This window comes from Panthera uncia (genome assembly GCF_023721935.1).
Source record: "Panthera uncia isolate 11264 chromosome C1 unlocalized genomic scaffold, Puncia_PCG_1.0 HiC_scaffold_3, whole genome shotgun sequence".
NCBI lineage: Eukaryota > Metazoa > Chordata > Mammalia > Carnivora > Felidae > Panthera > Panthera uncia.
Window position 1 is genome coordinate 1,879,751 of NW_026057584.1, and position 14,892 is coordinate 1,894,642.

Consider the following 14,892-nt stretch of genomic DNA (forward strand, 5'->3'; position numbering starts at 1 on the left):
GCTCCCTTAGATCACAGCGGTGGTCTGGGCTGAGGTGCCCTGCTCTGTCCCTGCCCTCTCGTCACCGGGGGGGTCAGCTGGAGAGGCACGTGACCCCGCTGTCCCTGGAGGCTCTGGGAGGGCCCCCTCACTCCCCGGGAGGCACCGGGCCAGGCCCTAACCCTAACCCTAACCCTAACCCCACCTCTGCCTGTGGACATCCTCACGTCGGCAGGTGCGGCCGGTCTGCAACCAGGAAGAAAACCAGCAGAGACACGGGCAGAGCCTGGGTTCTGGAAACTTCCTCCTCGAGTGGGTGTGTGTGGGAGAGTTCTGCTGCTCCCACCAAAATCGTCCTGCCTGTGTTTACTCACTCGCATCCCTCTCCCCTCCCTCCCCCCACCCCCCTCTCCCTCTCCCCTGCTTCCCCCCACCTCCCTCTCCCCTCCTTCTCCCCTCCCTCTCTCCTTCCCCCTCCCTGTCTCCTCCTTCCCCTCACCCCTCTCCTCTCCCTCCCCCGTCCCTAGTACCCTAACCCCTCCCTCTCCCCTCCCTCTCCCTCTCTCTCTCTACCTCCCCCTCCCTCTCCCCTCCTTCTCCCCTCCCTCTCCTCCCCCTCCCTCTCCTTTCCCCCCTCCTCCCCTAGCACAGTCCCCCCTCGCTCTCCCTCCCCGCACCCTCGTGAACAGAAGAATGGAGTCTGGACCCACAGTCAGCATTTTCAGGACCGCAGGAACACACTGCCGAGTCAGCCCCTCGGAGCCCAGTGAGCAGGTGTCGACATTTCCCTTTTTTGCGGGGCGATTTGCAGCTACAGCAACGCCGGATGTCTCTGAAAGTAACAGGGTCCCTCCCGTCGGGAGACAGGGTCCCTTCAGGAGTGCCAGGGGCGGGGGACACCTGTGCAGTGAGGTCATCGGTGATTCTGCGGGAAAATGTGGGTGCCGTGAGCTAACCGATGGGGACAAACGGGGAAGGCGGGAGCGCGTCAGTCCCACGTGGCAGGACGAGTACGGAGCGGCCACTCGTGTCCCCGTGGGCAGCGGGGTCCAGGGCATCGAGGGAGACGGCTGTCTCGTTCCGTCCCCGGTTCGCGGTCTTCCTACCCTGGCCACGTCAGGGCAGCGTTTCTCCACTGGGGTCACACTTACAGTTCAGTCCCCAGAGTGTTTGGCGGCTGTGGGCTCTGACCTCACAGGATCACACGACAGCCCTGCTCGGGGGCGCCTGGCCCGGGGTGAGCGCAGGGAGGGTTGGGAGGACAGGTCCGCGCGGAGGAGGACACACCGAGGTCGGGGAGGGTGTGCAAGGACCGCGCACAGGACGCGGTGGTGCCCAGGTTCCCAGGTGGGAGCCCAGCACCCCCGGGGGGAGAGGGCACGCTCTGGGGGCGGGGGATGGTCATGAGAAGGCCAGGTCCAGGGGACACCACGGGGACCAAGGCCCAGAGGCGGGAGACGGTGGCAAAGGTGCCTCCTGGGCTCCCGGCCTCGGGTCCCTGCCGCATCCCTCCTCCCCGCATTTCTCTGTCGCTGACATTCGGGACGCGCCCAGCATGGCATCCGTGAGCGCACACACCTGCTCCCACGGGAGTTACAGATCCGCTGGCACTGGGGGCGCCCCCCGGGCCAGGCGATGAGGGCTCAGCGGCTGGAGCATCCCCCACCCCGGTCCCTGTGGTGGCCGTCCTCCCCCGCAGCCCCCGCCCTCCCCGCCTCTTCCCCAGTGAGGACTGTCTGCCTACCCCGTGCCCCAGGGGGGGCTAGAGCTTGGAGATCTGGAGGGACCTGAGGGGGGACTACTTCCTGATCTGTTGTTGGCCCCGGAGCAGTGTGGCCACAGGGCGGGGCACCCGCCCCCCCCCCCCCGCCGCCCCGCTGCCCTCGCAGCCCCTGCACCACACCTGCCGAGGACGCTCAGACCCCCAGGCCGCACCCACTGCTGTAGCTGTTTGACCACGGGCCTCCCTTCCCCACTGAAGGAAGCTTCCAGAATGTAGGGTGGGGTCACCGACGGTGTAGACGGGGACAAATGGATTCATGAAATCAATTGCATGCTTTGAGCAGAGTCTCCCTTTTGGAAACAGATCCCAAAGAAAGACCTTCTTCACTCTCCCTCGCGGCCTCAGAAGGAGCCGGTCCTCACGGCCCCTCGGGTTTGGGCTTGTGTCCCCCAGACGGAGAGGGCAAGCGTCTGCCGTTTGAGGCCAGCTGTGGTGCCTTGTTAGGGCGACCAGGAGACCCCGCAGTGGCAAGCAGAGGAGCAGACAGGCCAGCAGGGCCTCGAGGGGCAGGGCTGGGCCGGGCGGGAGGACGGAGGGGGCCCTCGGCCGGCCATGGGGAAGAGGCGCCCGGGCAGAGGCGGGGCCGGCCTTCCAGGGGAGGAACAGCAGGCTCGAGGCCCTGGGGTGGAACACACGTGTGTGCTCAGAAAGCGCAGAGGTCACAGGGGCAGCAGGGCCCCCAGGGCCGCGGCTTTGGACCTGCGCACTTTGAGGGGCAGCCCGTGGAGGGTTTGGAGCGGAGCGGAGCGGTGACCGGTCTGACGCCTGATGTTGGGGCCCCAGGCCCTCCTTGGCGACACAGGTCTCCCCGACTGTCCTGGTCGCCGGAGGTGCAGCTTTGGCCTTGGCCGCGGGCGCACTTTGACAAAACGCTGTGGCTCCTTCGCCCCTGCACAGGGTGGGCTGTTTGCTGGTTTACCCATTGCATGTGCACCGTGAATTCAGAGTGACAAACTGGGGCGAGCTCTAGAGACCCATCCCGGGAGTCCTTTCCTGGGAGGAGTGTTCCAGATATTATTCTAGAACAGTCCTTGAAAACACCAAAGAAAACTGAAAATCCCAGTGCTAGATGGAGCAGGTGAGCGGGACTTGAGGGCGGACCCCCAGGGGAGGTCAGAGAGCGCAGGTCACATCCCGGGTCACAGGAGGGGACACAGGAGACGGCCAGGGTGAAACGGCAGTGAGCCCACAGAACCCGGCGGCCCAAGGAGACCCTCAGCAGGCGGCCCCTCGCGGAGGGCGGCGTCCTGGGGCCCCCGTGCGGGGAGTGGGTGCCCTGTGGTATGTGGGCACCTGCCAGGCTGCCGGGCCACGGTCGCTCCCGTCTCTGTCTTCTGACCCTCCCGCTGCCCTGGTGGTGCAAACTGCAGGGGAGAGGGAGGCTCAGGGAGAGAGCACGTCGACGGAGGTCCTGCAGTCACCGAGCGTTGTTGTCACGTGACGCGAGCTCCAACGGAGAACAGGCGCCCCCCGGGGGGGGGGGGGGGGGGGGGGGGGGGGGCACCTGGGATCCCAGCCACACGAGCCTCCCACGTGGCTGGCAGAGGGCCGCTTCCCCCCAGTGTTGGGAGGAGCCCCAAGCCCCGCGTGGCGATGCCTGAGTCCCGCGCCCGCTCGCGCTGGCGCAAGAGCGGGGCCCAGGCGGGTCCGGGAGGCGGTGGGAGCGTGACCCGGCGTCCGAGCTCTGGCTCCAGCCTGGTGGCCCAGCGGCCGTGCCCTTGTCTGGATTCACTCTGCTCTGCGAGGAGGCAGGAGGGCCCGGCGCACAGCCGAGAAGCTGTTAAAACGCTCGTCAGAAGTGATCCCTGAGTAAGCTGTCTGGTGCTCCTACAAAGAGGGGAGGACGTATGTTTAGCCCACTTGAGAGAACACACGATTAGCGTGTTTGAGGAAGCGGGAGACAGCCAGGTTCACAGAGGGGGCCGCCCACAAGTGGGCGCTTCTGTAAACCCGCTCCTTAGCGATCCACCCAGACTGACTAATCCCTCTGAGAGTGGAAGGCGTAATTGCCCGTCTTTGGCAGGTAAGGGCACCTAATCTCTGGTTTTGCCGCAAATGTGGCTCTCTCCTCTCCAGCTGCCGCGGGCCCACGTTTTCCCCCAACCCCGGTCTCAGAGGGTCTGTCCTGTGGGTGGGTGTGACGCTGGGGGGGGGGGGGGGAAGCCGCCAGACCAGGGGCATTAGGAAATGAATGGGTTACCACCAGGCCCAGCGGGGGAGCGTGGCAGAGCCCGTGGCAGGTGTGAGCCGAAACTGGTCCCGGGGCCCCGGTTCTGACCCGCCGGGGTCACCTGTCGCTGCATGCGACTGTCTCCAGTTTCCCTAACGGGTGGGGCCCGGGGATACAAGGAACAGGAGATGCCTCGGGTCTCTGGGTCCGAATCTGTGGGGGGAGAGATGTGGCCCGCCATGAAGGGCTCCTCCCTTGCCTCAGGTCACCCGTCCCCTCCCTGGCCGCGGGCACCTGTGAGGGGACTGCGAGCTGAGGGGAGGCACCTGCCACCCGGCTCCTCCTCTTCCTCCTGGCGCTGTGGGCTTCCGACCCGCAAGGGGTCTGCTCAGTGTCTCCTCTTGTCCTCCCAGGACCCAGCAGGAGCCCGCACGCAGCAGCTGTTTCCACTCGTTGAACGAATCAAGCGTGGGTTCCCCAGAGACAGAGAGACCCAGAGAGATTTAAGTTTTACGGGACTGGCTCGCACAACCTTGCAGCCGTCAAGTCTGAGATCCGCGTGGCAGGCTGGCGAGGCTGGGAATCCGGGCGGGACTTGTTGCCACAGTCTTAAGGCCGGCTTCCTTTCCTCCAGGAAACCTTGCGTTTTTCTGAAGGCCTTCAACTGATTGGACGAGGCCCACCCACGTAACAGAAGGCGATCTTTGCTCAAAGGCTGCTGATGGTGGGTGCTAACCACACTTGCCAGATACCTTCACGGCAGCACCGGCATCAGTGTCTGGTTGAACTGTGGGTACAGCCGCCTGGCCCACGTGGCACCCGAGCTGACCCGGGGTCACGCACGAGATCCCAGGCACCGGGGTTGGAGTATCTGGCCTGGCCTGGGAAGCAAGGGAGCTTGTGGGTGGTGCAGGCCTGGAAACAGAGGCCCTGGTGAAGACCGCCCCCCTACACTCGGTGCCTCACCCCTTCCCCCCCCCCACAACTGCCAGACCCCTTCACCCGGCTGGGGGAGGCCACGCCGCCAGCGACCAGGTGGGAACGGCCGGGACCCCTGGGGCCTCCACTACCACAGGAAGGGACCCGGGGAGGAGCTGGCCGGGACACTAGGGGTCTTCCCCTAGTGTCAGGGGGCTGAGGATAGAACCCAGGGAAGATAGCCTTGGAAAGAGGGGCCGGACTAAAGATGGAGGGAAAGGCCAAGTCTGGGGCGGGGGGGGGGGGGGGGGGGGGGGGGGGGGTGGAAGGCCAGGGCGAGTGGAGGAGGGGCCCGGCTCGCCAGTCCCCTCCCCCACCCCAAGGGAGGGCAGCTGTAAAGGGAGCACCAGGGCCCAGCACAGCCGCCCTCCCTGTCTGCCTGTGGGCCCACGGATCCAGGCCACCACCCAAGGGCGGGTGGCCGGCCGGGTCCTTCACACGGTCAGCAGGATGTGGAAGTGGGAGAGGGGGAGGCAGCAGGGGGAGCGGCAGTTCAGGAGGAGGGTTTGGTGTTGGGGTAGGGCTCTGGCGCCCGAGGATGGCCCGAGGATGGCCCGGGGGGAGAGCCGCTGCAGGCCCAGCTGGAAAGGGAGAAGAGACCCTGGCCTGTGACAGCGTGACAGTGTGCCCCCGGCACCTACCGCGTGCCAGGCCCTGGGCGGCCGCTATAAACGGCCACGGAGTGGGTGAAACCTGGTGGTTTCCCTCCCCAAGGCCCCTGCGGTCGGTCGGTCGGTCGGTCGGTCGGTCGGAGGGCTGGGGGAGCCTTCCAGAAGATGGGGGAACCTGCAGGTGGAGGGCAGGAACGGGGGTGGGGGAGATGCACTGAGGGAGGAGCACCTTCTAACAGGAAGGAAAATCACTGTCAGTTAAGTGCTGTTTCCAGACGGGAAACTGTGTGGTCGCGGGTTGCTTCTTCCTCAGGCCCCGGGGAGGGGGACGCATGAGAGCAGGGCGAGGCGGCAGAGGGGGGACCTGGTGTCTGCACAGGTGCCCTCCTGAAGGCCCCCGTCTACCCTGAGTCACCCCCACCCCCCAGGGCCCAGGCGTCCATCTGTTGTCTCTCCCGACTCGGGGGCAGGTGGTGGTCATCTGGCCGCCGTCCTCCTGCGGCCCCGGCAGCCCCCCACCTCCCGCCAGCCCCGTCTTCCCTGCTCCACACCTGCTTCACCCAGGGGGGATGCTCAGAGTGGATGCTCTCTGAGCGTTTATGAGGGGCTGGGAGACCTCCTCACCCCCCACCACCCAGGGGGCAGCACGTTCGGGCGGGGGGGGGGGGGGCGGCGCAACCGAGAGTGAATGCAGGTGGGCGGTTCCCCTGACCCCATCCTCAGGGAAAGGCACCCAGGGTGCGGGGGGCCTGGGGTCCCTGACTCAGTCGGGGGGAGGCGCCCGGGGTACAAGGAGCAGACCAGCAGGACCCCTGACCCCGACGTCCGGTGGAGGAGCCCGGAGGGGCAGAGGCAGAGGTGGTCCAGACCGCCTTGGTGGCGTGGGGAGGGGGCGGGGGGGGGCGGGGAGGGCGCCCCCAGGCAGGGGCTGGCAGGGGCCAGGGCACCAAGCGTCTGGAGGCGTGGCTGGCGGCGCCCACGGGGCGGGGACCCAGGCAGGACCTCCGAACCCGGGGTGTGGCTGCCCTCGCTCACAGAGGGGGCCCGGGGCTCCGAGCGGCAGACCGAGGTGAAGAGTCGCGCCCCGGCTGGGGGGGGAGGGCGCGCACCTGGGGGGCGGCCGGGCTGCCGTGTGGCTCCCGAGGAAGGGGCAGAACCGACGGCCGGGCTCCCGGACGCGGCCCCCGGGTCGGTGCGCCCGCGGGGAGCCGCGCACGGGGGCGGGGAGGGAGGCCTCCCGCGCGCCCGGCCCGCCGCACCCCTGCAGCCGCTCAGGGCTGGGGGCTCCCTGGGGCCGCCGGGAGGGGCGGGCTCACAGGAGGGGGGGTGTTACTGGGCCCCCTGCGGAGCAGAACCGCTTTTCGTTTTTCCGTGTTTTCCGGCCGGTGTTCAGGGCTCTCGTGTGCTCTCTTGGCTGGTGATGCGCGGACTCGCCGCGCTCGGATTTCCCTGGCACATGAGAGTACCTCGGGTGTAATTTTTCTTCCGTTTCTGGAATAGTCGTGTCTTCACGGTGGCCCCTGGCCTGCCTGCCTGTCTGCCCGCACGTTTGCTGTTCCTCGTGCCGTCTGGCGCAGACGCCCTTCCGCGGGGCCCGGGGTTGCGGGGGAGCCGGGTGGGGGACGCTGTCCCAGGCCGCGTGGCCGGGCCTCCTGGGCCCCCAGCGCTGCTCACCTGGGGACGGTGCTTTGCTTGCTGGCTTCCTTTTAATGGTGCAACGGTTGTGGGTGCACAGGACACGGCGAAACCAGCGCACGGCGTGGGGGAGGGGGGCACGGACCCTCCCCCAGGTGCCGTGGACGTTTGCACACAAGTGTGTGGGTGGACATAGTTTTCACTTCTCTGGGATTCGTGCCCAGGGGTGAGGCTGCCGGATCCGACCCTGACTGTAGGTTTGGGTTTTATTAAGCGACCCCAAAACGTGCGCGCGGAAGGGCCGCCACCCCACCACCCCACCTGTGCTCCGCCTCTGCCGGGGTCCCAGTCCTTCCTCCAGTCTCTGCCCGGTGAGGGGTGGGCTCGACTTCACGGGGGTCTTAATTTGCATTTCCCTGGTGCCTGAAGATGTTGAACGTCTTTTCACGTGCTAATCAGCCTCCCCGCACCCCCCCAAATGTCTGCTCACGTCCCTTGCACATTTTTTAAGTGGACTGTTTGTATTTTTTACTGTTGAGATTGCGGCTCTTCACGCGGGCAGAAGTGAGTCCTCTGTCACCTGGCCTGCACGCGGGGGTTTCAGGAGCAGAAGTTTGTCATTTTCACAAAGTTCAATGTTATCGTTTTTTTCTCTTACGGATTGTGCTTTGGGTCACGTTTCAGAGCACTTTCCCTCGCCTGGATCCCCAGGGTTTCTCCTGTGCTGTTTTCTAGGAGTTTTAGAGATGTACATTTTACATCCAAGTCTGTGGTTGGTTTTGAGTTAATTTTGTATGTGGTGGGAGACTCGGTCCCATGTCCCCCCTTCTGCCCGCGGATGTCCACGTACTCAGGTACCTGCATAGAGACGACATTCTCTTCATTCCCCTTCTTCCCAGAATCCCTTCTTTTCTGCTTTATTTCTGAAGGCTACTTTTACTGGGTATAGAATCTGGGACTGGTAATTCTTCTTTGGAAATCATTGTGCCAATTTTTTCTGGCCTCCGGGCTTTCGGATGAGAAATCTGCTGTCATTTAAGTCCCTTTCCCCTCCAGGTAATGCCTCGTCCCATCAGTACAGACTTTATATTTGAATATTAAATATTTATTATTTTAAATATTTATTAAATATTTTAATATATCATATTAATATATTAAATATGTAATATTTGAATATTAAAAAGAAATTTTTATAGGTTGGTAAAGCACACAGTTGCAAAAAGAGCCGTGAGCCTTCTCTATGACTTACACCAGGTTGTCGGTGGTAAAGGGTGGATGTAATCAGCAATATGGTTTATTGTCAACATGTTGTGGACATAATCTAAGGGCATTTCCTCTCAAACCTGAGACCCTTAAAAAATATCCCTCAATAAAGTCTCACATGAACAGCTGCCCATGTGTGGGCCAGCCATATGATACCAGGCCACTGTCCCTGCCCCCCACACGCCCAGGTCAGGCCCCAGGGTGCATCTTTGGTCTGGCTGCACCCCCTCCCAGGTGGGCTGGGGGGCATGAGTGGCTTGACAGGAAGCCTCTCCCCGCAGGTGGCCCCGGGACAGGCTCCAGGGCTCATGGGATGGGAGGCCAGGGAAGAAGCTCAAGGTTTACACAGCCCAGGAGTCCAGGTAAGGGGTGTGCGTTGAAGGGTGAGAGGCTTCACGGCCCCATGTCCCCAAGCCCAAAGCAGCTCAAGTGACTATGGCACCCGCAGCTGCTCCCACACCCTGGTTTCCAAGGCCCCGTGACCCCTGGGGATTCTATCCCGTCCAAGGAGCGGCATGGACTCTCTCTCAAGAAAGGTCTCCAGGCTTGGGGCAAAGGTCTCTGTGCCGCTGGCCTGGAAGGTGGAGGTGGGGAGGTCCCAACGGCCCCTCCGTCCTGGGGGTCCACTCGCCTGGTCTGGGCTGCAACTCGCCACCAGACACATCCTGCAGACTTTGAGGTCAAGCCTCCAAGTGCCAGGCTGCCTTTCAGAACAGCTCCCACACTATCCAAAGATGCTGGCACCTCCAGAGCACAGAAGAGGTTGGGCAGGGTGGGGCACCCAGTGCACTTAGCACGGAGTCATGACAAACTCTGTTAGGGGCGATTGTTTATAATCGAGGGAAAGTGAAAAATGGAAGGAAGAAAGGGAGGGAAAGCAGAGGAGGAGGGAAGGAGGAGGGAGGGGGAAGGGGGAGGAGGGGGAGGGAAGATGGAGGAAGGGGAGGGAGGAGGGGGGAAGAGGGAAGGAGGGGGGAGGAAGGATGCAGGAGGGGAGAGAGAGGAGGGGAGAGGGGAAGCAGGAGAAGGTGGGGAGGGAGGAGGGGGGGGAGGGGGGGGGGGAAGGAGGGGGGGGGGAGGGAGGAAGGGGGGAGGGAGGAGCGGAAAGGGAGACCTGAGCCAAGAGAAAAGCACCTGCCCTGCGCTCAGGCCTGTCCTAGCTTCAAGAGACCCACCTGTAGAGCAAGATCCCCACCGTTTGGTGTCCCTGGGGCCCCAGGAGTGTCTGACCCAGCATGGTATCTGTGTGGCCCTGAAACCCTCACTGCAGGACAGGACTCGGGGTCTGCTGCTGGCAGCTGTCCCGGGATGGGAGTCCCATCCCGCAGACACTCCGGGGACTCTGGCCTGCATCAGAGGAGGAGCAGCCTGGGCCTAGTAAGGTGGCCTCGGCCACGTTGGAAGATCAGCCTCAGAGGGCGTGAGGCCCCGCTCTGGGGCGACCGGGAGCCACACACACCCCAGCGGGCCCAGTCTTCCTGCACGAAGGCCTCCCGGTTTGCTCTGGTTTCAAGTCCGTGGTCTGTCACGGCTCAGAGGCCATCCGGACCTGAGCGGCACCCCTGTAATGTGTGTCTTTCCGGGGCAGGGATCCCCGGTGCACAGGGTGCAGGGTGCAAACGTGGTTCCCCTAAGGACATGAGGACAGACCCACCTGGAACATTCCACATCTCCCCTCCCTGGACAGGAGTGGCCCCAGGTGGCCCAGCACTGCGGCCCCTGAGTGGGCACCACCCTGCTCCCGTCTCCAGAGGCTTCCAGTCTCCCTGGGGAGGCCACTGACTCCTGGCTCTGTGCTGACCCTCTGGCTGCCCTCCTTGCCCTCTGCCAGCTGACCTGTGCCCTCAGCCCTCCGGCAGCCGGGCAGGGTGCTGTGTGCCTGCTCCCCTCCTGCACCTGCTCCTGTCCCTGTCTGTGCTGAGTGCTCCTCTCCGACACTGTGTGTGGTGCTTTCTCAAGGGCCTGGATCCTCTGGTCATAGGCGGGGTAGGAGCTGACCAGTGGGTCCCCAGTGCAAGTCTGAGCCTTGTCTTGCGGCTGTGGCCTGGATGAGACCTCGGTTTCCCCTCCTGTCAGGACCATACCAGGACTCACACTGGGGTATGTGAGGCCTGATCAGAGCGAGGGTCCTGGACACACAGGGCGTAGGGATGAGACCACATGGAGGCCTCACTCTGAAAAGCATAGCAGGACTCAGTGGTCCTGCTGTGACCCCAGGTTCCTTCCAGCGAAAGCCTCGTGTCCTTAGCAGAAGTCAAAGGCCGGGGTGGGCATAGATACCTGTCATAGGAACGGGGTGACCTTTCCCAGAAACCGTGAGGGTTGGCAAGTGGCAGGGTGCTGGGGAGGCTGAAGCAATGTAGCCCCACGGCCAAGATTTGGGGTCCCACCCCGTTCCCGGGTGGGAAGGCAGCAGGGCCTCCCCAGGTCCTACAGAAACGCTGGCCGGGGCCACTTGGGCAGAGAGAAGAGCTGCCACCCATCAAGGCTACCCCGTGGGCTGGTGACGGCCGCTGCTTTCCTGATACTGGGGGTTTCTCATCGAGACTCCCTGGAACGGGTCCCCACCCCGCCGGCTGCAGGCTCCCCAGAGCCCTGGGGTTAGACAAGTGCCTCTCCCTGGGGCAGAAGGGCACCTGGGTTTGCCCAGGACTTCAAGGCCATGAAGTGCACCACCACCCCGACCCTGGCGCCCCTGCATCTGAAAGAGACACCCGTCTCCCCACCTCCTTGCCCCCGTGATCTTGTTTTTGCAGGGCCTCGGAGGAACCGGCAGCTGCTCGCTAAGAAGGGGCCATCTGTGAGCAGGGGAGAGACGGGCTCGCGGGTAGCTTGACAGCAAGGAAGGACACCGCAGGGAACAGCAAGAAAGGTCAGACCCTGGACCAAACCGCAATGATTTTCTGACCATATGCCGAATAATTTCTGTTCTCTTCCTTGTGAAGTGCTCGCAGATTCTCTTCTTTATTTCTAAACAGGGCCCTGTGTGGTCCTCTTTGAAAGATGTGCTTCTTATCTGTGGCCTTGTGGAGAAGCTCACCTTCAATCTGGGAGTCTCGATCCAGAAGGATCTAGAGCTGCCTGGTCGCAGATGGTCTCGGGGCGTGCGGGACTGATGTGGCCCACACCCTTCCGGGTCATCTCCAGACAAGTTTCACAGGTGTCTCCCTGCTCCGTGTTTCGGGCACAATAAAGAGCATGGGTCCCTAGTTACTGTGTTCCCGGAAAGCACATCGTGAGGTTCAAGGCATCCTCGGGAAGCCTGCTTCTCCAGAGATTCGTCATAGCTCCGATGAGACCAGAGTGGCCTGGGTCAGCTGAGAGGGTGCTCTCCAATCCCACTGCTGTTGATTGCCACACCTCTCAACGCTGGGCCTCGGTTTCCCCGCGTATAAAACAGGCACGTGACTGCCCTGGGAGAACGTTGTTTAGACTGAATGGAATGACCAGCTGCACCCCAGCATTGGCTGGGCTTGTGCCGTATCTTACTTTGGGTTAAAATCAGTCAGAGCTGCCTCAGGGGACCCCAGAGCCCTCCCCAGGGGTCCTGCCTGTTTCCAGGGGCTCGCCCCCAGGGTGCCTCCAGGTTTGACTCCCGAGGCATCGGTCCACACCAGGGAACGCCTGGCCGGCCACGTGCAGCTGGCTCAGTCACATCCTCTGTGGCCCCCGAAGCCGCTCTTGACAGAGCAAGGACATTCACAGTGTGTCACAAAGCATGACCCCGCCCCATGTACCCATGCTCTGTGTACATGTGCGTGACAGGAAAGTCTCTTCACGGAACAGCCCCCTCTCTGGACTGCGCAGTCTGGCATCTTCTGTGTCGTTATGTTCCAGTCTGTTCTACTCGTTAGGAAGAAAACGCTAGTTTTGAGCCACTAGATTGACTTCCTGACCCATCTTATGAGTCGCAGTGCCGCCCCTCCCCCCTCCCCCCCCAACTCAGGCGTGAAGAGCCTGGTGGAGGAGGCCACAGTGAGGGCTTTGGGTGAACACAGTATTTATTTTTCCGAAATGTGAGCACAGAAACGTTCAGCATCAGATCCAAGTTCCTCTGCTGTGTCTGCGCCTGGGGTTCAGGCCGAATCCCTCACTGCCCCCTCATTGCCTCCTTCCTCCAGAGCCAAGAAGACACCGGAAGCCTGTGCCGGCTGGCTTTGGCATGATCCCGGTGCACACCTCCCCCCCCCACCTCCCCCCAAACACGGGCTTCTCCCTTATGTGGCATCTGAGGCCCCGGAGCCTTCTCTGCCCCGCGGGGATGGGGCAAGGTGGCCGGGTGGTTAGATGTCTGGGCTCTGAGGCCCACCAGCCTCTCCAGCTGACCTTGGTGAGTTTGGAGACTTGCTTTCTCCGGAATGAAAGTTACCATCTGCCAGCCACCTCCAGGGGCCAGGCCCACCGGGTTCTCCTGCAGCGTCCGGTCTGCTGCTGCTTTCTGTGAAAGGGGATCCTCATGGTCCGCCCCCACCTGGAGAGAGGGCAGACAAATGACCAGCGGAGAATAAATGTCAGCTGTGCTCGCTCACGAGGACTCCTGTTCTTTTCGCAGACCTCTCGCCTGATCCGCGGGGGCGCGCCTGGTTCTAGTCTTGCACATGCTGAAATGTCGCTAGCCAGCGGGAGTGAGTCACGAGAAATGCCCACGAGCTCCACGTGCAGAGAGAAGGGAGTGAAGGAGGGAAGTCTTTGGTCCTGATGTTGGCCACCTGCCCCCTTGGTGCACCTGTTAGGGCCTGGTCTCTTTGGGGGTTAGAAACCCCCGGGGTTCAAGTTCACCGGGAGCAAAGCTCCCCTAGTCTGCAGCATCAGCTCCTAGTTCTAGAAATCCAGCCAGGGGGAGGGGAGCAGAGGAAAATGCAGTGTCTGAGATGGCTCCCTCGGGGTGTCTCTGGGGGGACCAACCTTTCTGGGCTCCGGGTGCTGGCACGGGGAGGGGAAAGAGGAGGGGGAGGATGGCAGATGGGGAGGAGTAGGGGGTTGGAAGGCAAGGCTCAGGCTTTGGTTGGTTGCCCTCTTCTCCCCTCCCCTCCCCACGACACCTGGGAGGACTCATGGCAGCAGAGGTCTCTGATCTAGGAGAGGTGTGGAGCCCAGATGTCATGAAGTGATGACACTCTGGCCACGGGAACCCGTGTTCATCATTTTGAGTACCTTTGCACCAAAGGAGGGCCCCCAGGATGGCGCCTGCATGCGGTTTTCAACCCTGCTGCCTTCTTGAGCAGCCTGGAGGGTTCCACGCAGACCAGGGAGCCCGGCCGGGTTCCAGCTCCCAGGGAGGGACTGCTCACCGGGGCCGAGGCTCATCAGCAGAGTAACAGAACAAAACTGGGGCTTCAGAAAGCATCTTTGGGGCCTAGATACTGGATCCCACTTGGACTCCTCCCAGTTATCTTCCAAAGCCAGGGCTATTAAGCGCCAAACAACACCCTGACTCCACGTGCACAACCCCAGCCCCCGCCCCCGGCTCAACCCCCCCAACCCCTCAAACTCAGCCCCCATCCCGCGGGCTACCCACCAACCCCCGGGCTCAGACCCCGCCCCCCGGGCTCAAACCCCACCCCCGGGCTCAGCTCCCCCCGCCTCCCAGGTTCAGACCTCGCCCGCAGGCTCAGACCGCCCCCCCCACCCCAACCCCGGCTCGGCTCTCCCCGCCCCCAGGCTCAGACCCCTCCCTCTGGGCCCAAACCCCACCCCCGGGCTCAGGTCCCCCCGCCTCCCAGGTTCAGACCCCGCCCCCGGCTCAGCTCCCCATGCCCCCCAGGCTCAGGCCCCACCCCCGGGCTCAGCTGCCCCCGCCCCCAGCCCTCTGCCCCCTCCCCCCCACTACGGCTCAGATCCCGCCTAATGGGCTCCGCAGAGACCAGCCCCGCTCCTGCAGAGCCCAGGGCTACGCTGACGCTGACGGAAGACACTAGGGACCTGCAGAATTTGGGGTGTCTCAGGAACATTCCCGCCCCATATTCAGCGTGGACGAGGGCACCGCGCTTGGGGGTCGGTGGCCCGCGCGTTTCGGCCGTGCTGTGAGGCAGTCGTGACGTTATCAAGAGAGGCGTGGGGCGGGGGCACTCGGCGCGGCGGGCTCATTCTCCGCAGGTGCCACCCGCTCCACCCCTGCATCCGCCTTCACGTGGGGGCTGCCATATTGGCACACGACGCTTCTCCTGGTCTCAGCCGATTGGCTCAGGGATGGACACGTGATCCAAGCTGGGCCAATCAGGGTCTTCTTGTGTGGATACTCCCGATACCGGACAGGTGAGGCAGGGCTTTGCCCACCCGCTTTCTGTGCTGGCAAGCGGGCCAGTGTGGCCAACATCTGCCTGCCTCCCCCTGGGGGTCCCCCTGGGACTTCCGCTCCCCCCCTGCGTTTGGCCTGTTGGGTTGCGCAGCAGGAGATGGGGAGGAGGGGGGCCGGGAGTCAGGATACCTACTGTTCCTGCTGGCTCCCCGTCCCTGGCTGTGTCCCCGCTGAG